The sequence below is a fragment of the Amblyomma americanum genome, chromosome 2 (genome assembly GCF_052857255.1).
Source record: "Amblyomma americanum isolate KBUSLIRL-KWMA chromosome 2, ASM5285725v1, whole genome shotgun sequence".
In the NCBI taxonomy this organism is placed as follows: Eukaryota; Metazoa; Arthropoda; class Arachnida; order Ixodida; family Ixodidae; genus Amblyomma; species Amblyomma americanum.
Window position 1 is genome coordinate 135,722,228 of NC_135498.1, and position 12,168 is coordinate 135,734,395.

The following is a 12,168-nucleotide window of genomic DNA, read 5'->3' on the forward strand; positions in this document are numbered from 1 at the left end:
TCAGGACCAGACGCCAAGCGAAGCGCATAAAATGACTCAATTGTGTTGTCCTCACCACCCGTTGTTCCTATTGGAAATCGCGAAAAACAATCCGCGTCCACGTTGTCGGCTGACTTTAGGTAGACAAAGTTATTCTTGTAAGCTGAAAGCATTATTTCCCACCATTGTAGTCTTGCGGCAGCTATAGCTGGGCTGCCGCTCTTCGGGCCAATAATTGTTTGTACCGGCTTATGGTCAGTGATTAACCTAAACTGCCGACCATAAATATAGAAATAAAATTTCTTGACGCCAAAATTAGGCCAAACGCCTCTTTTTCAATATGGCTATAATTCTCTTCTACCTTTCTTGGAGTCCGGGAAGCGTGAGCAATTGGTCTCTCCATGTTGTCTTTCATAATGTGCGATAACATGGTGCTGAGACCGTACGCAAACGCATCGCACGACAGCTGCAATGATAGTGCCGGGTCGTAATGCGCAAGCACTTCGGCTGACGACAACACTGCTTTGATGGCTTGAAATGAGTATTCATGTTTTCGGTCCCAGGACAAGGAGACGTCCTTCTGTAACAATCTGTAGAAGGGTTTTGCAAACGTTGCCAGCTGCGGCGTAAACTTGCCATAGTAATTAATGAGACCAAGTAGGGAGCGCAGCTGTGCCACGTTAGTAGGCTACGGGGCTTTCAGGAAAGCTTCAACTTTTTCGTTTGTTGGTTTTACGCCAGTCTTACTGATAGCATGTCCAAGATACAGAAGGCTTTCCTTAAAAAACTCGCAGTTTTGTCTCTTGAATTGGACACCTTTTCACGCTAGTGTTTTTGCCACAGCTTCAAGATTTCTTAGGTGCTCTTCGGTAGTAGCTCCTGTCACAAGAACGTCGTCTAGATAACATATTACTCCTGGCAGTCCCTTCGATATGTTATCCATATTACGCTGAAACAACTGCAGCTAGTATCTCATCAAGCCTAGGGAGAGGGTACTGCTCTGTGTCTAGAACAGCGTTCAGATTCGTCTTGTAATCTCCGCGCACACATATTGTCCCGCCCTTTTTAACAACCGGCACGATAGGTGTGGCAAACTCGCTAGTAGAAACTTGCGTAATGACGCCCATCTCTTCTAGCTTTCGCGCTCTTCCTCCACTGCTGAACGTAGTGCAAAAGGCGCGTTTCTAGCTTTGAGAAACTTTGGACGATTCGCATTAAGAAATAAGGAAGCTTACCTTATATTTTGCCAAGGGTGTCGTCAAAAATAGGGATATATTTGTCTAGGAATGCTTTCAGTCGCGTGCCGTACTTCTCTTGGTTTGCCTCAAGGTGCGAATCGTTGCACTGCATGTGCAAACTGCAGATTTCGTCCCAGTCCAAGCGCAAAGTTTCGAGCCCCTCGCGTCCTAGAAGAGCTGGTCCGCTGTAGTCTACGACGTACAACGGAAGGTCATCGACTTGATCCTTGTACCTTACGGCTGCTTTGAAGACACCGAAGGGCTGGGCAGCTTCTCCTGTGTATGTTTTCAGTCGTAGTTCCGTCGGATGGAGTTTTAAAGGCGATCTAAGTGTCTTGAACTGTTGCCTTGATATTACAGACACCGTAGCGCCTGTGTCTATCTCCATACGCAAGGGTACTCCTTGAATTTTGACGTCGACGGTAAAAGGACGCCGGGTTTTCCGAGACAGTATCTGGATGTTTCCCGTGTCGTCACTTTCAAGAGTGCGTATCCACTACCTTGAGCTCGTTGGCTCTTGCTTGGAACTACGGCAGGCACGTTGAACGTAGACTTTCCTGCCGCAGTTCGTGCACTTATCTGCGTCATGAGGACAGCCGCGGGAAAATGCTTGTCAGAGCCGGAGCGATGACACTCGAAAGAATGCTTTCTTTCGGCTGAGCCTTCAGCGCTAATTTTCTGAAAGTCGTCGACAGCCTCTCTAGCGTGCGCTTCCTGAACACTTTTCTTAGCTTCTTACAAAGAAAGTGCGCGCTCAACGGCTTTTGTCAGCGTTTTGTCTTCTGCAAATAAGTATCCCTAACTGTCGGCGCGGAATAAACCGTGCACGAACCTGTCACGAAGCGATTCGTCCAAAAAGGTGCCGAATTCAAAGGTCTGAGCGAGTTTTCTGAGCTCGACTACATACTGTGCGATACTTTCATGTTGCAGCTGACATCATCGGTGAAATTTTGCTCGCTTTCCGATCACAGACACTCTCGGGGTAACGTGATTGAGAGCACTTCACTTAGTTCCCTGAACGTCTTTTCCGACGGCTTATTTGGTGCAGTCGAAGATTTCAAGAGGCTGTACCACTTCGGCCAAACGACGCTTAGCAAAGCATGCATCTTGAGTTCTTCCTGAACTTTGTTCACCGCGAAAAAGGAAATTAGGCGTTCTTCGTAAGATAGCCAGTCACTCACAGTTTCAGCGAATGCTTCTACGTGACTATTCTCACTGGTGGCTGCCATCTCTGGCGTCCTGTAGCCGTTTGTCGTAGCTGCGGCTGAATCCAGCCTTGCTCTTCAGACTGTTGCCTCGGTACACCTTTTGTCCAGCTTCAGCGCTTCTTTCTAGCGTCTTCCGTCGCTTCCGCCACCCTCGTCGCCATTTGTGGTGTTCGCTGGTCCCGGCAAGAAAGAAGGGATAAGGAGGCGGCGTAGAACTTTATTGGGCGACAGCTCGGATGATTTCTGGCTGCGCTCATGAGATGCTCGCTCTTTGTAGAGCCATTGCTGACATCACTTGGCGCTTCACTCATCATGCCGGTAACACTGCGGCGGCGCATCAAAAGCATGCGCTATAAAAGTTTACGCGGCGGTGGTTACTGGTAATATTTCGTCGAGTGAAATTCAAAATTGTAGCTTTCTTTCCTTCTATTCTTTGAGCCTCTTCATGTACACATTGCAGTAGAGAGAATTGGGTGGTTGGACTCTTCTGCCTGGAATCCGTAGTTCACGCACACGATACATTTCGGATGATTTTTCGGCTGCCTTTCTTATGGCCTCGCCTTGAGCAATTACCACGTCTTACTGCTAGTTTGTAAGTGAGAGTGTTGTGGTTACAGGTCGTGCGGAATTCGTGTTTCAAAAAACTCTTAAGCGCTTACATGCTGGACATTTTAAGCATGCAATAACGAGGTTTGTCTTGGTGTGGATTTTTTTGTATGATTTGTTAGTTACCGCCAGAATTGCCGTCCCCACATTACAGCCGTTTCAAACGGTTCTCAGGTAAGTGTCTTCGACTCAGCATTTGAAGTTATGTCGTTTCGTTTTTATCTTGTCCTTTTATTTAGCCTTGGAGTGCACCTGAATAAAAAGCACTTTGTTTCAGGTGCAGCTCCCTACGAGGCATCATTTTAGAAGGTGGTTTGCAACTGTTGCCTCTAGTGTGAGAAACTTTAGCTTGCTGTCGTGTTTGATTATACTGTTGAGCTGTTCAACTTTCATGTCCGCTCCTGCTAGACCTGATATCCTGACAACAGAAATCAAGATAGCCGTGTTGAACTGGGTCATCTTGTGGAAGATGTTTCTTGACTCTTCTTTCGTCTTGTTTTCAGCACTCCTCGTCCTTTCGTGCAGATTTCACTTTCCTTCTTTCTTGGGTGTTCATCTGCGAGGAGTCGTCTTCACTACTTCAGTTTTCTCCAGCCGATAGTGCTTTTTATGTAGCTTTTTTGTTACATTACTTTTCGTTTTGGTATATTATTGCTACAAATCTTTGTAGTGTTTGTTCATTCTTCAAAGTTGCCTCCACTCCGCTTTATCAAGTTGTTTGTGGATACAAGATGTGGCCAGATTAATCTCGATTGATCGCATCCAAGCGGAGCCAATCCTACCTTGTTCCCGAATGCTCTAGTAATTTTGCACGCTTTATCTCGAAAGTTCGCTATCAGCTCTAAATTGAGAACTGCTGAGAGCAGCGGGCACTCGGTTCGACGACCGCCGAGCACGCTTGTTGCTTTCGCCGCCGTCCAGTGGTTCTGTCCATTCTGGGCACCGGCCAGCCCAATAAACAGTTTTCTTTAATTAAGAACTTCTTGCTTTCTTTCCCGCTGCTTCGACTGCGGCCACCACTACGTTACAATATTAAATTCTTCCCCCTTAATTCTCTTCAGTATAGGTGTTTCCCTTTGTCTCTTTTGGGGCTTGTTCTAGAGGCGGTAAGTATTTTGTAGGCGTGCTTCATCTTTACTCCTCCAGCGTCTACAGTACTTCCGAAATCTTTTCGTCAGGTTTGCTCTGAGTTGTGTTGTCTATTATTTGTTAATTGCTTTTTGCTGCTTCCGTAAGTTTTAATTTCACTAGGCGTTGTCAGCCTTAAAAAGTCTTTTTCTCCGCCTTTCATTCTCTGAGCCGTCCGTAGAACTGTCATCTTCGTGAGCAGTTCTCTTTTTTTGTTGGCTCCTTGTAGCCAGCGCATATCTTGTGTTGATGATTTTTTCGTATTTTTTTTTAATTTTAATTATACTTTCATCTATAATGGAAGGTCGAGAAGTATAATATTTAAGCTATACTCTAAAACTATTCACCGGGCAGGAGCTGATCACAGTTTACTGTGAATTAAATTCGCATAGCACCAACAGTACAAGTAGCGCCTTTGTTTATTACCTGCTTTTATGTTAGTAATTGAATGTGTACGCTTGAAAAAGTTTCTCGGTAAATTTGCTTAGGAAGCATGCTAACATTCTTTGATTGCATGGTTTTATTCTATCTGCATCAAGCCTAAGCATTTTTTTTTTGCGTCTAAATGTGCTTGTACCGCAGGAGCGCTACGATGACACTTCGTGTTTTAAGGCAGTCACAGATGTCACGCGGTTGCCGTCGTACCGATCACAAATCTTCCCAGCGCAGCAGGCGAAAAAGAGGAACAGATTTTTTTAAAATCATTACTACAATCCCAATTTCCCAGAATGATACTGTATGCAACCACTTCCTATACTGAATAGATTATGGCTCCTTAAGATGAAGACAATGTTCTCTGATCCATTCGTTTATTACTAATGGTCACCCTGTTGTTCCTACACCGGTATTTACGAACATTGTTATCTCCTTCGATTACCACGGCAGTGGCGTCATGATTCCAGTGCCCCGAAAAGAAGCGTTGCATGTGTATGAAGTGATTCACCTGGAGAACTCGCGGCTGCTTTTAACATTCAAAGCATGAACACTAGAAATGTCAATGCAACTCAATAAATGGCATATGTACACTCTCGCAAGCTACTGCTTATGGATTCAGGCGCGGCGCACACGAAAGAATTTGTAGAAGTCCATATATGCTTTTAGTAGGCTACCCTCACCGACGATGCATCAGTTATAAACTACGCGCGGCGTATAACCCAAGGTGACACATATATGGCTTGTCAGTGCTACTATGTAAGGTCACTCCTTGTCATGACATCGTTTGGTTTTTCGGTTATAGATTATATTGTTCTAAAATATATCTCGAATTTCTCAGACTTGATGACTGCACTAGTCTGGTAACTTTTTGAAAAAGAATATTTTGACGTTTTGATGCACTTTATTCTTCCCTTTAAAGAGTAGGAGATGAACGCATATTATTTAAAGAAGTATTACAAATTTTTCGATACATGAAACGGTGATATGGATCCTCAGATATTGGAAGAGGTGGTGAGAAAACATGTTATTTCAAATTTTCTCTAGCACGGAAAATACAGAGCAAACATAATACGAGAAAAGTAACGAACTTGAAATTTTTGTTCGGAAAACTTCAAAGAAAACAGCCAAATTTTTTTATAGCCTTACTGCACATGCAACAAAAACGTATTAAAATTAATGGCTGCAAAAATTATCAACATCACAACGAAGAAAAAATGACAGTGTTTCATTACCAAAGTGCCACACTGAACACCAAAAATTTCTATTGCTGGTTCATGCAGAATTATATCGGTCATTCCAGGAAACTCAACGACCTGGTATCCCGAGTATCCTTTGAGGCCAACGACGAATGCCTTGAATCCTTCGACTTCGTGTCCCTTTTCACAAAAATCCCCGTGAAGCTTGCGGGGACCGCTACTAAAGACGCCCTACAACGCGACAACACACTCGGTGCACGAATCCCGCTGAGTGTAAATGATGTTCGCCGCCTCCTGGAACTGTGCCTAACAAACACAAAATTCTCGTCATATGGAGAATTTTATGGACAAGTGAAAGGAACGCCAACGAGAGCCTCCATCTCTGTCGTCATGGCTAATCTAACCATGGAACACATCGCAAAACGAGCGCTCAACTCATTCCACCCACAACCCAAACATCTTCCTCAGGTATGTCAACGATTGCTTCCCAGTCGTCAAGAGATCTGAGAACCGGTTTCGAATTTCATTTCAACCCCGTACAACCAGATATTCAATCCATGCTAGAAGTGGAAGAAGAAAACTCCCTGCCATTTTCGCCGTCCTCGCATCCCGAAAACACGGCGCCCTTCAATTCTCCGTAAACCGCAGGACAGCTCAGTCAGGCTGACATCTGCACTTCGCTTCGAACCACCCGACAGTCCATAAATTATCAGTGGTGTAGACATTGTTCGGAATAGTTGAGACGCACTGCTGGACAGAACTTTACGGAAGAAAAGAACAACGCACGATATTCAAAGAAGCACGCACCACTGCGCAACTTGCAAGGATTGCGCACCGATGTTTTCGGGAGTGAGGATTCTGAGCACAAGCAAATTAAAAACAACACGTGAAACGGTAGAGGCGTACTATATTCAAAGAGCGGGGTCAGAATGTGTTACCGATACTTCAGTAATTTTGTATTATGCAGAACAGGCGTTCCATTCAAAGTGTTTGGGATAAAAACGTGATTCGATTTTTTTTTACTTTTTTTCCTTTCACGGTGTGCGCTTGCGCTGGTCTGAATGTATTTAAACTGTGTGTGCATCTCTGAATAAGCAGTTGTCAGTCAGTGCTGCGCTCGTCCTTCTTCTCTTTGTCTTCTTTTCTTTGGCTGAGTGCCATGGCGCTGAAAAACTAGGAGCTTGATTGAAGAATACGAACTAGCCTAAGAACTAACTCTACTGATATTCATAGAACATGAACTGCTACCAAAAAAAACTTCATTCGAAAAACCATTCACCTTCGAAAAAGAAAGCATACGCCAAGAAATCAACGCACAACAACCAACGCCACTAAAATACGTCACACTGACTTATGTCCGAGGTGCCAGCGATACCATCGCCCGAATCACAAAAAAGGGGGGTCGCCAGGCTGCGCACAAGCCTACAAAAACTGTTGTGCTTTGCTTACTTGTTCCGCCAAAACTGGCCACGGAGTGAAAGAGCCCAAAACATTAGCTCCAAAATTGGTTGCGCCGACTGCGACGCGAGCTTCATCGTCGAAACCAAGAACCTAAAAGAAAGAACTCGCCAACATAAAAAACGACATCCGTAACTTCGCAGGAGCGCGCACTTCTGTAGCCGAACATCATGAAGACTCAGACGACAGAATCAACTTCGAAAAAAACCAGTATCCTCGGAACCAAAACAAATACCAAAAGCGGCTCTTAATAGAATCCTGGCACATTAAAACTACCCCGAAGAACATCGTACGCTCAAAGGCAAACCTCCTCGCTGTATATGCTCAGGGACTTCGCCCTGCAGCTCAAGGAAGAAAAGTCTCTATTGACCACCTCCCCACAGTCCGACAACGTCTTTCAAAACCCTAATCCCCCCATCTTTCCCCTCCCACTTTGTATCATAGCTTTTGTTCTTCTGATCTCCTGCTCCCCTACAAGCATACATAAAGATGCTAACCACTGCCCCCAGACACCCCCTGAAGAAGCAGCCGAGCCAGTTCGTTAGCGTTGGGTTTCAAAATAAAGGTTTTGATTGGAGATGTGTTATAGTTTATTATAAGAAGTAAGCAACAAATGTCTGCACAGATCTTTTCAGAGTAAAAATAATGCCAACGGTGTAGCTTCTTTTTCACCGTTGAAGGTGAAACTAAGTGTGCTCACTGTAGCAATTCGATGCATGTCCCGCAATTTCAGAATAAACTTACAGGTATTTATGAAGACTGCCATGCTCATAACATCTCATCAGTTTTCCTTTAGGCATGCACTCACACTTGTTCGCCACGCTCAAAATATTTTATAGTGGAAGCTTTCCATAGCACCGTAGGTAGTGAAATAAATTTGATGTCGAGACCAAAATTTGTCACCACCGAGATAAAAGGTTGGGCTGAGCTAAGAATATGTAAATCGAGCCACCCTGACGTGTTTTAACCCGGAAGGGCCAGCCTCACAGTGATAAAGTTGAAATATAAAACGCATGTATCCTGCGCACATCCTTTCATGTTAGAGAGTCCCAGGTGTTTGAAGGTTTCCTCGGACTACTGCACGCCGCTCTCATAAACCGCGCTCATGTTCAGGACGGCAAGTCATGATATACTATGCAATTCCACAAAACGCCTACCGTGCCATATCATATCATATCATGGAGGCACATCGGCCTGTGATTTGCAGATCGCCCAAGTTGGATTCGCAATGCAGCGGTCTCTGCCACACTTAAAACCAGGGCGAAAGGATGAAATAAGTACGGTTTTTCAAGTCTTTTCGTTTTTGGGCTTGAGCATTATACTGATGGTTTGGTTTATGGGGTTTAACGTCCCAAAGCGACTCAGGCTATGAGAGACGCCGTAGTGAAGGGCTCCGGAAATTTCGACCACCTGGGGTTCTTTAACGTGCACTGACATCGCACAGTACACAGGCCTCTAGAATTTCGCTTCCATCTAAATTCGACCACCGCGGCCGGGATCGAACCCGCGTCTTTTGGGTCAGCAGCCGAGCGCCATAACCACTCTGCCACCTCGGCGGATGAAGCGATATACTGAAACAATGTGCAATAACACCAGCCGAATCGTCATCGTTGAAATCCTGGCTACACCCGCTGCAGGACCAAAGGCGTCTGCCATTTCTCTCTAATCAACCCTGTCCTGTGCCAGCTGCGGCCCCCCTATCCCTGCAAACTTCTAAATCTGATCCTCCCGCCTAATCGACTGCCGGCCCCTGCTATGATTGCCTTTTCTTGGAATCCAGTGCGTTAATCTTAACGACCAACGGTTATCTTTCCTTCATATAACATGTCCTGTCCAAGCCCATTTCTTCTTGTCCTTAACTAACCCGCGTTTGTGCCCTGACCTATTCTTCTCTCTTTCTGTCTCTTAACGTTACAGCCATCCTTTTCGATTGCATAGCTCGCTGCCTTGTCCTAAGTTTAAAGGGGCTTGAAAGGAACTCTAATAAGGGGCTTGAAAGGGACTCTAATAAAGGTTCCGTATGCCCGGGATGTGAAAGCACGCTGCTTTTTGAATATTGTCCTGGAAGAATGTTTCAATGCGCTTTGTAGATAGAGTTATCTCTAGTCAAAATTTGAATTTCAGCGTCTTCGCGCTTTCCCTATCCTCTCGTCACTTTTCGCAGACTAGAAGGTCGACGCTCCTCCGCCGGCCCCACCTCCGGGGGAGAGCTTGCTGACCCGCCGGAGCTACGCGGCTTATTGGCCGCGGCCACGGTAGCTGCCTGACGTCTGAAAGAATCTAACCAGTAGCCATCGCTCAAAATGTATATGTAGATGCGAGCCACCGAGGAGGGCTCGAGCATGAAAATGTCGCCGGGAAGGGCTCTCCAACTTTCGCTCGTGATTGTGGGTCCTCTGCTTCTTATAGAAGTGTATTATTTGAATCAGACGTTCATGACAACACAACACAGTGATTGAGCAAGTTGATGCCGTCTCCTAGGAAGGTGTTTCAGACCCCCTTTAAGCTAAACAATTTTTTTTTAGCCCCACGCTTCAGCCACATAAGTGAGCCAAAAAGCTTACATTCAGGTTAATCAAAGGCTCCACTTGCGCCCCATCGTGATCCCTGAAGGCACAGGTTGTTGCTCCTTTCATTCATTACATTTTTATTGCTCGACATTAGTCTAAGAGGTGATTTATTTGTATGCACAAAACCAACAGGTTGCTGATATCGCAATAGTTCAAAACATTTTTGGAACGCATACTTACCTTACCTTACTATCTTCCATAACAAGCTTCTCCTTCCGATGCGCCTCGAATTGTTTGAAAAATAAAAAACTCATGCAGTAAGGATCAACACTTTCCTGGGTAGCACAGTGCTGCAGTCTCGAGCAGCGGCGTGAGCGTTACACCCTGTATATCTTCTAGTCGTACAGCATATGCTGAGGGAAATGAAGCCCTCTCATCATTGCATGCAGTAAGCAATAGAAAGCAAACTAAAAAATTGCGCATATTTCTTGCTGAAACTGTCTTGAGTGATTCCCACCGCCACGCTTACACTCCGAGCGCTACACGAGGAGCAAGTCTAAACGCTCAGATCAGAATACACAGCGTATCTTCCTTTTTTCGACGGTATCACATTTTATGTGCTCTTGTTTGCGGCAAGCTTTGCATTTACCACTCGCCGTCTTATTCACGCAACCTTAACCCGCCGAGGCGTCAAGTCCTTCTCACTGGCCGCACCTTATTTTTTTACTTTTTGCCGTATTTGCATAAGTGGGGTCCATCGACGCATCCCAGTTCCGTAGGCTGCCAAATATACTCGCCGCCGTCATGCTCGCGGATGTGAACGAGCGTTTCTGCCTTTTTGCAGCTGTGCCAGCATGAGGGATTCACGTGCTTTTTTTTTATTTTGATTCTCTGCGTGCGTGCTCATTTATTGCCCCAATAAACACAGCAACTTGAACTTCGCTAGCTAAGAAAAGCTCACTGTCGGAGGCGTTGGTATCGAGTGAGTATCGTTCTTTTTCTCTCTCGTCAAGAAGGGAAACATTAGCACAGAAAGAAGAGACCATATGACACTGGCAGTCCATTCTTTCTTCTGCGCTGTTTATTTTCAATTATGTTTCAACTTAAGTTGCCATCGGGATTTTCTCTTCGCTGTACCCAAAAAGGAAAATAAATCTACTAAGGGATAAGAAATTATATCATTCACCTCATTGCCGACGTACCCAGCCATTTACCTTCATGTCAAAGTTATTCAGCCTTGCTCAGTATATGACATACCTTACCAGTGAAGAACGTCATCTTAATAACAATATTGGCTAATTTTATTTCAACATTCATGTAAAAGTGTCACTCTGCGCCGCTTAAGCAAAATAGTGCTTGAGAGCGGCACAGGCAGCCAACACCAATCATAGCACTACGACATCATATATATGAAAACTGCTTTATTAATAATATTATCAAATACAAAGACTTTGGGAAACATAAAATATAAGAACATTTCTCCTCTGTTAAATACAAAGAAGTGAGTTGTAGCCTATATACTGAATGAAAGAAGAGAACAGCGAAATAAAAGAGTGAATTTTAATGATATATACCGAAGCCAAAATGTTATACTTTTCCCAAAGCATTTCAGTTATTCCTTGTTTTGGGTTTTAGAGTGAGTTTTCTCGCAGCCTAACTTGGGTTATTTGAATGAATGAAAAAGGAACATTGTATCTGCCTCTTTTCTCCCCTCAGTATGTGTAAATTTCTGGTACAATAAAATTAATAAATGGAACTTACATTTACTTTTGGTGGTTTTCAAGCCTGATTAAAAGTAACGAATAATAGATGATGCGCATTCTTATATTTATTCTATATTCACCATATTCATCATTTTATATGATCTTTTTTTAACGGTGGAATGTGGAATACGCATTGACTCCTGTTTTCCGCGCAATTCAATATTACTTTGCAAATTATGTCTTTCTTTAGGCTGCCGGAATAACTCTAAGTTCTTAATGTTGGGTCTGATGCTACTTTATAGACCTTTCCTTTCTCTGTAAAATCAATCTGTCATGCTTTTTTCTGGAACAAGATTGTTGGAACAAGTTAAAAAACACAGACATGTGACGTGATTTGTAACCATCAGACATCATAAAATTATCCACGTATTCTTCACTGCATATATGCAGATTATGAAACGATGTAACCACCAAGCGATTTTCGGTACTGCTCACCAAGCTTACGCTAGCTTGAAAAAGTGAGACGAAAAGTTTAGGGTAGGCGGAGCTGTTAGGAGCATGTTGTATGTGGCTTTGCCGTTTGCTCAGGAAAGAGAGACAAAAGGTCGTTCAGAAAGCGGTAATTTTACGGAAGATATAGAAAGTAGTTCTATCACTGCGACTGCTTCGCAATTTTAGTGCCCCATATTTATAAGCGGAGTCTGGCG

General features: G+C 44.2%; 1 pseudogene; it reads right to left on the reverse strand.

The window, feature by feature from the left end:
- Positions 1-1,215: 1,215 nt before the first annotated feature.
- Positions 1,216-12,168, reverse strand: part of LOC144120081 (uncharacterized) — a 30,988-nt pseudogene continuing 20,035 nt past the window's right edge.